This window comes from Gastrolobium bilobum, unplaced genomic scaffold (assembly GCF_033153095.1).
Source record: "Gastrolobium bilobum isolate Gb01-03AN ecotype WA unplaced genomic scaffold, APGP_CSIRO_Gbil_v1 utg67013, whole genome shotgun sequence".
NCBI classification, from domain to species: domain Eukaryota; kingdom Viridiplantae; phylum Streptophyta; class Magnoliopsida; order Fabales; family Fabaceae; genus Gastrolobium; species Gastrolobium bilobum.
In genome coordinates this window covers 40280-52837 of record NW_026898649.1, presented here as the reverse complement: position 1 = coordinate 52837, position 12558 = coordinate 40280, and positions in this window count along the sequence as shown.

The following is a 12558-nucleotide window of genomic DNA, read 5'->3' as shown; positions in this document are numbered from 1 at the left end:
AGCTTGTCGAGACATTGGGAGAAACCTCTCTATGAACTTGTTAGAGAGTTCTTCCCATGTGTGGATTGATCCAGGGGTGAGAGTTTTCATCCATGTTTTAGCTTTTAAGCCCAAGGAGTGAGGGAACAACCTCATTCTCATGCTCTCCTCTGTTACACCCTCAGCTTTAAAATTATCACAAATATCTTGGAATGTTGTGAGGTGTGTGTAAGGATCTTCTGCAGGGAGTCCATTGAAGACATCTGCTTCCCTAATCATGTGGAACATGATAGGTTTTAGTTCAAAATTTGGTGCTACAGGGGGAAAGATTACTCCCCTATCTGGTCTGTTCCTGAAAGGAGCAGCCAAAGTTCTGAACTTCTGTTCAGAGGGAACCTCTTCATTGTTATTATTGTGATCAACCATGTTTTCAGGAAATACTTCTCTGAGGTTCCTTCTTCTCCTATGGAGTGTGCGTTCTGGCTCAGGATCAAAGAGAAACTCAGGTACTTCAATGGAGTGGTTAGAGTCTGTTTCAAACTCTTCACTCATAAACCAATAGCACATGGTATATATATATGCACAGCAGATTCAGTGATAAAGAGAAAAAAAAAATATAAAAGTAAAGTCAGATATACAGTATATGCGTTAGAAAACAATGATAAGAACAACAGTTAGTGTTTCTTTCCCCGGCAACGGCGCCAAAAACTTGTTAGGTGGTTTGCTGATGGTGGAAAAATATAAGTTCTGATAGGGGACGTTCCTCTGTTCTTGCAGAACACAGATTCGTCCCTTAGTTCCAACCCAAGTGCGCAAGTGCACGCATAAAGTAATAAAGGGAGTATTAATGCCCAAATTATCGTTCCCACGAGGATAGAGTGCTAATTATTGTTTTATCACTGTTTATAAAGAGTGAAAATGAGAAGAAAAGTTAGTAAATGAACGGTCGGGTCAAACGTTCCCTACTGTCTTGACAACGCTCCTCAGGAACAATAGGTTCAATCTGATGGCAAACAGTTGCTCGCTGCGTTATGTATGTGATCCTTCCTGTTTAGAAGAAGGTGAGATAACAATCATTGGAGTTTTTATAAGTACTAAATGAAATAAATAAAACTACTAAAACAGAAATAGCTATAATCAAGAGACAACAGGGTGGTGGTTAAAACAGTTTAACAGAAGGAACAGATTCGCTGCTTCACTCTTAAAGGGGCTGTTTTCTCTGCTCAAGACTTAGCACCTTTTGGCTTTGTCCCAGTTTCTTTGCCTGCCAACTCTGATTCCTGAGCTCATGGTCTAGATGGCTCACAAGTTTCCATATTCCTATGGCTCCCTTGACTCCAACAGGTACTTAGTTCAGAGCCTTAAAATGGACGAGTTGACCCCTTATTCCTAAGGTGAACAATAGCGTTTTTGCCATGACATCTACCTTCCCCCAATGGCTAAGCTGTCTGAAATCCCTTCCTTATGGAAGTTCCTTTCTCAGTATGTACCCAATTTCCATTGGCGCACAATGAATATAGCTTACTTAGCCAAAGAAATACAAAAAGCTTCGGTCAAGAGTTTTGAAAACAGTTCTTTAAGAGTTTCACAGTTTACCCGTTCCACATATAGTTCAGCTCATGGCTGATAGTTTAAACATAATTATTTTCAACTGAGATCACATAGACCCGAGATTCAGTCAAGAGATAACGATTGGAACGAAGAGAAAAAAACTTATATTAATTTAAAAGACAGCTTACAAAAAGAAACAGAAAATGGAGAAAGATGGATATTTGCTCGTGAGGAGTCTTGATGGTTGTTTACAGAGAAGAGAAAAGGGGTTGTCACTTAACTACAGTTACCACTGAAAATTAAACAAAGTTACTAACTACTCCTAAGTGATCTCTTCCTTTCGGACTGCAAACCCTCCAGGATTTGATGATGTTTTTGTGTGAGGGTGGTCCTATTTATAGCTGGAAGAGGAGTGACAAGACTGTAATTCCCTTGGAGCTAGTTGCTTGAATGAGGGGACGGGACAGTGGCAGCAGAGTGTGAAGCTTGCGTGAATTGCTGAATGGAACAGGTTTTGGTGATGATTAGCCGTTGTTTGCAGACCTTCCCATGTTTTGCTTCTGTTTTCAGCCAATGAGAACTCTTGATTCTCTGCTATTCACGTTTACAGCTGCTCAGTTGGTGCACCGCCTTGCTTTTTAGAAGTCTTTAACTCTACGTTACCTGCAAAATGTACAGAAGCATTAAATGAATGGAGCAGGTGCATTAAATGCGTCTCAGTCCGTTCCCCTTTTAATATATTTTAAAGAAATACGTTACCATCCGTTCCCCTACTGTGTTTTTGTCACAAATGTGTAAAACAAGTGATTTTCATGCTGAAGTTGCTCATCAGATGAGGGAACGTATGGTATTTTTCCATCAAAATGGGCTTAGATGGGAACTAATTCACGTCCCATCACATAACATTGCTCATTACAAACAAACTGTGACTCTGAGAGTGTAGCATAAGTACTAAAAAATATCATATAAAAAGTCAATTTTCTCCTCCAACTTAAAGAATAGGTTATATTTACAACTATTTTTCCCTTACAACCTCTTACGACAATTTTTATTATCATTGATCTAAAACAAATCAACGGCTATCACTTGATGAAACTTTGTAACTATTGATTTGATTTTGATCCAACCACACAAATAAATAAAATTGTAAGGGGTGGTAAAAATAATTTCCCTTTAAAAAATAAACTTAAAAATTGTTTGGTAATGATATAAAACTGTTCTTATTTTGAAAGAGTATATATGAAATAATTTGTCATTAGAATAAATTATTAGGGTAAAGTATAAAATTTATAAATATAAATTTAGAATAAAGATAAAATTAAAAAATTAATATAGAGACTCTAAAAACCTGACATACATCTTAAAAAAATCCTGACATAAATTATTAGGGTTGGGGATTGCATGGTCGAATCTTGAGGGTGTGTGTTTCCCCTTTAATTGATTTCGTTTCTCTCCCCAACTCAGGTTGACATCGCGTTTTGGATGTACAACCTGAGATACACAATTGCGTCTTTCGGAAAAGATTAATCATTGGATTATATGATTGGATTGGTTTACCCAATGACCTCAAGTCATTCAGGCTAAAACTTTGTGATCGCATGAGTAGACACATTGTATTTGACCAAACGCTAGACGATCATCTAGAGAGGGGTTCCTAAGCAAATGCATGGATTTTGATTTGATTAAGGTCAATCACAAAATTGGTAATTATTCATCCAATGATGGATATCCATGGAAACTCAATTATAGGTTAGTTACTTTTAAATTAAAGAAATTATGTTTTTATATTTCGTTTTATTTTTAATTAAATCAAACAAAATCCCACCTTTTATTTTTCCTACATTTAATCAGTGATTTAAACCTTGTAATTTCCATGAGAGACGATTTAGGTTTTCCCATTTACTACAAAAATTTTATAGACCCGGTAATTTAATTTGCGCGAGTTCGACAACTCATGTACTTCTCCAAGTTTTCTTTAGTGCAAAACAATCTTGGGGGATCTGGCTTATCCCCCTTTTCTTTGAAAATTTGTTTGTCTCTTATTGACATGACCTCTCTGAGGTATTTCCTCCTTGCACTAGCAGTATCACCATTGCCTTAAGTGCTCTACTTATCACATTACATTCATATTCAGCATCGTGGTATTCATTATCTTTGGCTTCGGCTTTCTTGCCTTTACCGTGATCATCTTTATCCTGGTCCTTCCTGTTCTCCCTTTTCGAACTTGGACTCTTGCTGCGACTTCGCTACCTGCACTTGCTGTTCTTCCTTACTTGAGTGCAGATAATGTATTGCTTCAGTTTTCTCTCTCTGATGTGCTTTTCAATATCATCTCGGAGGTCCCAACATTCATCAATAGTATATATGCCCATGACCGTCATGGAAGCACAATACTTGGAGCCTTTTTTCCTGATGGGTTTTGGCCTTTCTACATTACAGAGCTTGGTCTAGGCAACTTCTTTCCAGATCTTGGACCTGGAGACATTAAGAGGTGCATAGCTTTCGAATTTAGTTCTCGTGTAGCATTCCTCCGACCGTATGGACTTAGAATCGACCGCCTTCTTGACCTTTTTTATCTCTGTTTTTCTTGTCCGGGCTCTGATTTTGAGGGCTTCGACCTCCATCATCACCCTTATTGGTGCCGTAGACTAATGTCATCTCTTCCACATCCAAGTACTTGTCCAATCTCCTCCTGGATTCTTCTTAGTCATTGATCGGGTTCTTGAATATTGATTTGGCCCATAGAGATCGTCAATCCAAACCTGATATAATCAAGTGTAGGTGGACTGCCTCAGTCAAATTCCGCACCTTGAGAGTGGCCTGTTTAAAACGTTCTACATATTTTAGCAGCATTTCTCCTTCCTTTTGCAGAATTCAGCCCAATGCGTATGCCGACATTGGGTGAGCCTTGCTGGTGGCAAAATTCAGATGCAAAGTGTGTGTGAGGTCTTCGAATGAGTCAATTGAATTTCTAGGAAGCCTGGTGATTCATGTCATGGCTTGCCCAGTTAGGGTAGTGGCAAATATATGGGCTATAATGGGTTCGATTATCCCGTTGAACAACATTTTAGTCTTGAAGGCTTCCAGATGAGCCTCTGAAATCCTGACTCCCGTCATAGGATGACACATTGCACTTTTTGAGCCTCGACGGAATCTCCATGTTCATAAGTCTGTCAGTAAATGAGCTGTCATTTTGTTGATCCTCGTTCTCGTTACCTCAGTCATTTCCATGGCTTCTGGTGTTTTGACGGCCTTCATAGTGGCCATCACGACCATCACTCTGGTTACCACAGTCGTTTTTAGCACCTTGGTCATTATCAACCTCATTTCTGTTCTAGACCTTAGGGCAGTTTCGTCTGTGACTCTCTGCGTGGCTGTGTTGATTGTTGACATTCTGGACCGCTAACCTATTTTCCAACGCCTCAAACCTTTGGGCGTCTAACTGCTATTGAGCAAGGACCCTGTTCTCCATCTCTTGCATCCTCAGTAGGATGGCGTTGAGGGCAGTTTCATGGATTTGGTTGTCCATCGTAGGTCTGGCTTCCTGTTGAGGGCGATGAGGCTGATTCACTGTCGGGTTTTCATGGTTTCTGGCAAGTGTAGATTCAGATCTCGTATCACTCACGTGCACCTCTTTCAGTATGGGGTTATCGCCGCCCTGAAGCCTTGCGATGGCGGATGGTTGATGCGGTGGTGGTGGTTAGGGGTTGTTTGCTCCGCTTCATGTATTTACCATCGCAGAATGGGAATCAAAATTTATCGATTCCCCACAGGCGGCGCCAATGTTCGATCTAGGTAGACCGTAAGTATTTACTGTATAGGTATGTGCTCAGAGATCTCTATGATAGAGATATCGTATTAGTTCAAAGCCAATGTACCAATCACTCTGTACTAATAATAGGCATATAGTCAGGACGTGAGGCTACGTGAACAATGTTGGCAGTAATAGAGAATGAGTTCAAAAGTGTGTACCTAGGGTCTTTAGCCTTTCTTTATAATGTTTACCTCTATGGGTTTGGGCCTTAGGTATCTTTAGGTTGTTAGCTATTTAGGTTGTTAGCTATTGGGATGAGTCTCATTCCTTGATCCTATGTTAGTTAGGATATTGTTTGGACATGCCTTAATCCTTTGTTGGATAAATTGTTGAGACATGGATTTAGTCCATAACACATATAAAAAAAATATCACATAAGTCACTACTCAAAATTTAATGAACAACTTCATATTTAAAAGTTATAAGTCACATCACTATATAAGATATAAGTTCAAAAACACAAAAAAGAGTTTAACAACTCCCACAACCAAGTTCTAAAACATCAAAAGAATAAAGTTTAACAACTCCTAAATTATATTAATTGATTTAAATCAAACACATCACCTTGCATCAGTTGTATGTCCTCAGTGTCCTATTCTCTTGCTCATATAACAAGTTCGTTTACAATAAAATATAATAGATTGATTCAAAACCTGCCTTAGCTAGGCGCTCAAACTTTTTACCAGTGATTTCATCCGCTTCTTTCTCTACAAAAACGACCTCGCGCGAGGTTTTTATTTCATTGTGCATTTTGATTTAGGAGAATAGAAATTTATTATTATTATTTTTTTTAAAAAGGTCATAAGTTAAAAGTTGATGTGGTTGATGTGGTTCATTTTTTTTTGTATAAGACCCGATTTATTTTTTTGTTTGAGTAAAAATGTAGAAAAGTGTGTTTCTACCATTTTTATATTTTTACACGGCGTTTTTATCAGTTTTTTATGATAAGAGTTTTTAGACGTGTTTTAACGTATATCACTTCAATAAATGGTCCATAGTGATCCTATTATGTCTTGTTCTCAATTTTGTCTGTTTGTTCTATATTTTGTCCATAGTGTGTTGCAGCCCTAGCCTGTTTAGTGGCTCTTGCTGAGTTTTTTGATTTGGTTCCTCATTTGTGTGTTTTTGAAGATTTCCATTTTGTGTTCTTTACTTCAGTTGTAGGCGTTTTTGAATTGGTCGGATGACAAGGATTCCATGTCTTAACTTTCTTATATGCAAATTTGTCATCTTTTTCTTATTGCAGATTGCTTTTTCATATTTTTATTTATTTATATGTTATCTTTATTAATTTTTTAATTTATTAGTATACTATTATGGGATTATGTGCCACTATTATTATTGGGACAAATTTAATCTAATTTGACCATGATATAATATTTTACTACTAGGATTAATTTAAAGAAATAAATTAAAGAAATGAAAGAAATAGAGTGCATAAGAATGCAATGCAACAATATGGTTGAAGCAGCTAGAGGCTTGTATATGTCCCCATTCCCCAACATCAACGGGGGTAGTCAAATTATTTTGGTGTTGGAGAGTGGCCTTTTTGCTCAGAGAGAGAAACACGATTTTTAGTTTAAACCTCATTTTTTAGTTTTTGAGGATTCTCTTCTTCTTATCGCTTAAATTGGAAAAGATGCAAAATTTGCTTCTTTTTGCGTTTAACTAGAAATTGGATTTCCTGGAAAGTTGAAGTGTTGTGAAACTGATTAAGGGATTGAATAATCCATAGGGTGGATGATGATGATGCTTTCTTTTCAGTGAATTGCTTTGATCCTAATCTTATTTGATTACTAGATGAACTCAAAGGGTGAGAGCTGGTGATTTTAAGTTTTAACAATGATGGTTAAAACTTCTTGGAAGAAATATTTTATTCTTTTTCTTCTAAACTCAATTATTTCTTCTACTCTTTTATAAACCTAAATAAGGATTTAAGTTTATAAACCTTAATCAATAACATTTTAATTAAAATAATGCATAAATAATTAATAATTACAATTAAAGATCCTTAAATAAATTAAAAAATAACGCCAGCTCACCTCGAGTTCATGTTCTATGATGAACACCATTTCTGTCATAGAAGATACTATTACATTTTTGAGATAATGAAATCCAATCACTCGGTTATGCGATCTGGAAGGTAACATTTCAAGTATACTAGGAATAGTCTATATGAAGACTGTTTTAGTCAATATGTTCAGAAAGAGGAATGAAGAATTTATAATGCAATTTAAGCCTGACAGAATTCAATTTAAATCCCAATCTGTACAGTTAGCAATGTCATGAATGGCCACAAGACAATGTTACAATGTCACCAAATATATTAAGTTCAACATATTACACAAGGTTATGTCCTTACCTGAAGTAGTCCATGTAAATTTTCAAGTACTCAATGAATTGGGTCTTACAAAATGACCAATCATAGTAGAAGATTGCAAATATTCTGTAACATCAGTTTATGACCAGACTAACTCAGATATAACATATTCAACAAACTTCCTTTTTGGAAGTCAGTTACACAAATAAAACAACAACATTCAGTTAGCACAGGCTTCAGATATCTACAATTTCCTAATATGATCTATATTTTAATGTGACCAATATTAGTACTCAAGGATCATAAAAACAACATATCAAGCTTTTTAATAATGCTAAGGCAAGGTTTTAATTCAGCCAAGGTAGAACTAATTTGCTCAGAATTGAAAGCTTACAATTCGGTCATCAAGTTAGGAAACCAATAATACATCAGAAATTATTTAGATAAAAATTCAGTGGTGTTGCAAATATCAAAATCAGAGTACGTTAAGTCAAGTAGTTAATCAAGGACCAACGCTCAACAAATGAAGTTTAGATATTGGTAGTGATGCTGATCAGATTAGTTACCAAGAAAACTTATCACAAGAAACCACAACAAACCCAATTTACATAAAAATTTTGATTTAGTTTCAGTTCAATGATACCCAGGAAAAAAAGTGTTGAGGTCCTAGAGTTGGTGCTGGAGGCAGCTGATCAATTGATTTAGTTTTGGCCATGGAGGCAGCTGCATGCAAGGGGAAGAGTTGGTGCTGCTGCAGCTCTTAGCTGTCCACTCTTAGGTTCTTGTTGTTCAATTGAAACTTGTCTACCCATGGACGAAGCTAAAGGAAAGGAATTGGATGGTCTATTTTATTACCACTCTTATTGATCAGTCCTTACACCATCACTTAGCATACTAGAACCTTAAATAAGCTTCAATTTTAGTCTATAGCTGGCACTAGTACAATGCACCAGAAAGTTGATGATTCACTACGTAAAAATTTAGACATATTACGTTAATTACATATAAAAGGTAAAACTAAACAGGAATGGAATGCAGGATCTGGTATATTTTGGTTAATAAGGGTTTTGTAATTCACACTAAAACAGAATCATGTCATGACTTTGGTGAGGCTTACTGATGTCAGGTCAAATGACAACACACAAAACGACCCTTATTATAGCTCAACTCATCGTGAAAGTGCAGAGGACTATTTACCTATGACATTTAGGATGTTAGATTTTAACAACAATAACATCTTAACTCTAGCAACATATACCGCGTGTAATGAAGAACAAGAAGACCAATCCTGACAAGCAATTATAAATTGGTTCCCACATTAAACCACATTTATCTTCACCTATCTTACTGTAACCTCTCTCATTCAGGCTACACTCACACATAACAAGTGACATTGAACAATTAAAAGTATCTACCTATGTAACCTTATTTCGGTTTAGGTCCTTGCTATTCCATTATTCTCACATCACATTGGTCCTCCTCCTCCTCCCTTCACATCTTTAATGTAAGATTATGCTTATACTTCATGACCGATCAATGTACTAAGGCTATGTAAAACTAAATACAGAAGATTACGTTTGAAATAAATTGGTAAGTTTAGTTCAACCTGCACAATTTTTTTTTTTTTTACTCAATAAAGCAATAGAGATCCTATTCTAAATGCCTTTTTCCGATGAGGACAATTTCAAATAATCCCACAATTTATTCAATAAAGTTTATATGTATATAAATATACCCAATTCAGAAACCTCAAAGCACTCTAGACAATGTGGCGATAATCTTAAAGACTTGAACGAATTTGTTTCATGCAAAGGCATAATTCCAAGTTTCACTAATAATTGAGTAACAGTGGAACTAGTGCTCACTAGAAGCAACTAGATGATGTTCATTGTAATAAGTTCAATTAATAACCTATTTAACAGCAGTCAGATTACACACCACATTACAAATGCACATTCGATACGCAGGGTCGCAGAATAGCATCCAACACAATATGATGGGATTACGCACTTACTTGACCAGCAAGATCACAATTATGAATGTGTTGGCCAGCTTTGATATTGTTGTTAAAGCATAATAATCAGAGGTCAGTAACAAAATCAGAAATGGTTCAGCCAAGTAGTACTAATAATATAATTATATGTAACTCAAGTCAGAACCTAAACAAAGCTAAAAGGCTTTATTTCACTCTTAAGGATAGCAGATCAACAAATATACGACTGCCAGTACTAGTTCTATAACAAAACTCAAAGTAATAACCGAATATGAAGTTCAAGCTAACAATTTACTCAAGAATATATGGGTTCAATTATGAACAACTCAACAGCATAAGTTTTGAATAGATCAATCAACTTTTGTCTAGAATTACAAGTAGACTACGGATATAGATTGATATTACGAGTTCAGCAACAAAAAATTTCAAGAGATTTTACGAGGATAATTGTGTTTGAGCAACTAGGTCAGTTACCTCACTAAGGACAAGCTAATGACCACATATATATAACTAACCGAAATTCTCTCGGCAACTCGGGTCTTAACTCAAGTAAGTCCTTCTGCAATCTAAATGGGTACTTTAGCTGACAGATAGAGCACTTAATTCACAACAATGAAAGTACAAAATTTTCAATAAAACTAGACTTGGACAAAGATTGAAATTTGAGTTGATTTCAAGTTCAATTGGCATAAGGATTTCCAAACAGCAGTTGTCAATTTTGCAATGCCCACACAAATATACGATGCTACAGAACTTTTTCGATTCATATTGAAGTGCTAAATACAACTTAAAACCTGCCTCCCCATATAATTCAGGATGCTTGTACAAAATGTATGAGTTACGTTTAAATATACTTTATAAGGAGGTGTACTAACTTTATCTAGTTTGAATGGTTGATCTATCCATACATAACGTCGTTACCATACAGTTTCAAGGGTAAGAGAACAAGTTTCCCTTCATACTAATTAACTACATCAAACATCAATATTCAATTACAGCTGCTTTATTCAAACATAGTAACTCAATCCCTGAAAAGACAACTGGTTCAATCCCTTACACTATCAACAGTACCCAATCACAATTCACAACACACAAGAAAATGTCATGATTCTCAAAGAAAAGGTCTGTACCAGCAATTAGTATTTCAACAGCTTAGAGCATCATTCAACAAACATTACATAAGGTGGACCAATCAATTTGGATTGGGCCAGTAAGAGCTGGTAGCTGAGCCCACTGATTGCCGGGTGTTTCACTCTTTCCATTCTCAACATTTGAATTGAGCAACGAACATTGCATAAGATTTCACAACGGAAACGATGGAGAGGTCGGAGCCGGAGATGAATAGAGCAGAAATCTATACAACAACAGACACATTAAATGGCTCCTCCATATTCCACACCATCGACGACGCCCTAGGGTTTGTGCTTTACATGCACCAGCAAATCCCCTCGTATGTTTTTTTTCCCTTTTCTTCGTTGTTTTTTTTTTCCTTCCTTCATCGAGAGATGAAGATGAAGATGAAGGGATTCATAGTCATCATCGCTGCCACACGTGAAAAAAAATAAAAAAATAAAAAAATCAGGGAAAGACAGACAGAGGGGCCACACAACAGAAATCACAACTAATTAACAGAAAAAGTTAATACCTTTCTTCGCTTTTCTGTTGAGTTTCTTTTTATCCTTTTCATCGAGAGATGAAATAACCCTCACACGAATCAGGGGCACTCCTCGCCGGAATTCTTCACCGGCCGAGAAACCGGTCCCGCCGTCGAATGGAACCCTACTATTACCTCGTCATTCACGCACAAATGAAAACCGCCATCAATCCCCGTAACCCTCGCCCTCATACACTCTTCGCACACCGCGCCGCTGTTCACCAACAACGACTCCCTTTGCATCTGAAAATTCCTCACCAAGTTCTTCTTGTCCATGTTCGAGTTCTTGCCCTTCGCCGGAGTCGGAGTCTTCTTGGACCGCCTACACCGCCTGACCGAGAAGAAGCACGCGCCGCTTTCACGGGTCACGGCGGCAATGTTGACCTTGCTGGTGAAGGGAATTTTCCGGTCGGTGCCTAAGATGAGAGAGTGATCCACCATGACGCTGCCGATGTTAATCACCCTAGCGGCGCCGTCGTAGTACATAACAGAGAAGGGAGCGCTTTCACTTTCACGGGGAGACATCCTCTGAGTGAATGAATGGAAATTAGCGGCAATTTTCTACTTTGTGTGATGAAAATTGATCAAAGGGTGTGGTTTGTGGGTTGGGTTTTATACTTTTAGTTTAGGGGTTAATCTTAATAAAAAATAAAATAAAAAAATTTAAGAGCCGCTTAACGGTAACTTTTTCGAAAATTAAAATTGTAAAATACGAGTTTATTTAGTCTGCGCCGGAACTTAGTAGTCCCTAACTAAAAATAGATAAAAAAAAAAGGATTCAGATGGAATGTGAAAAGAAAAAAAAGGGTTTAAATGATTTTTTTTTTCTTTTTTCGATAAGGTGTATCCAAAAAAATATGGGCCCGGTGTATATTAAAAAATCCTGTAAAATACATAGTAATTAATGTTTTTATGTCAAATGATATATTTGAACTTTTTTATGTTGATGATTGAAAAACCATCTTTTCAAATGCAGTATTTATTTTATTATTCTTATTACTTAATTAGTTATTGTTAGATTAAAAAAAATTAACGGTTACAAAATAAAAAAATAATTACCGTTAATTTTAAATTGATTCAGCAGTAATCAATTAAATAGTAAGAATAATAAGATTAAAATAATAGTAAATATAATATTTTCTATAAAAAAAATTCAATGCATAAATATGACTTTTGCAATTTCAACTTTATGATTTTAACAAAGTTATTTAAATTAAGAGGTATTATTTTTTTCGGTAAACAAGGAA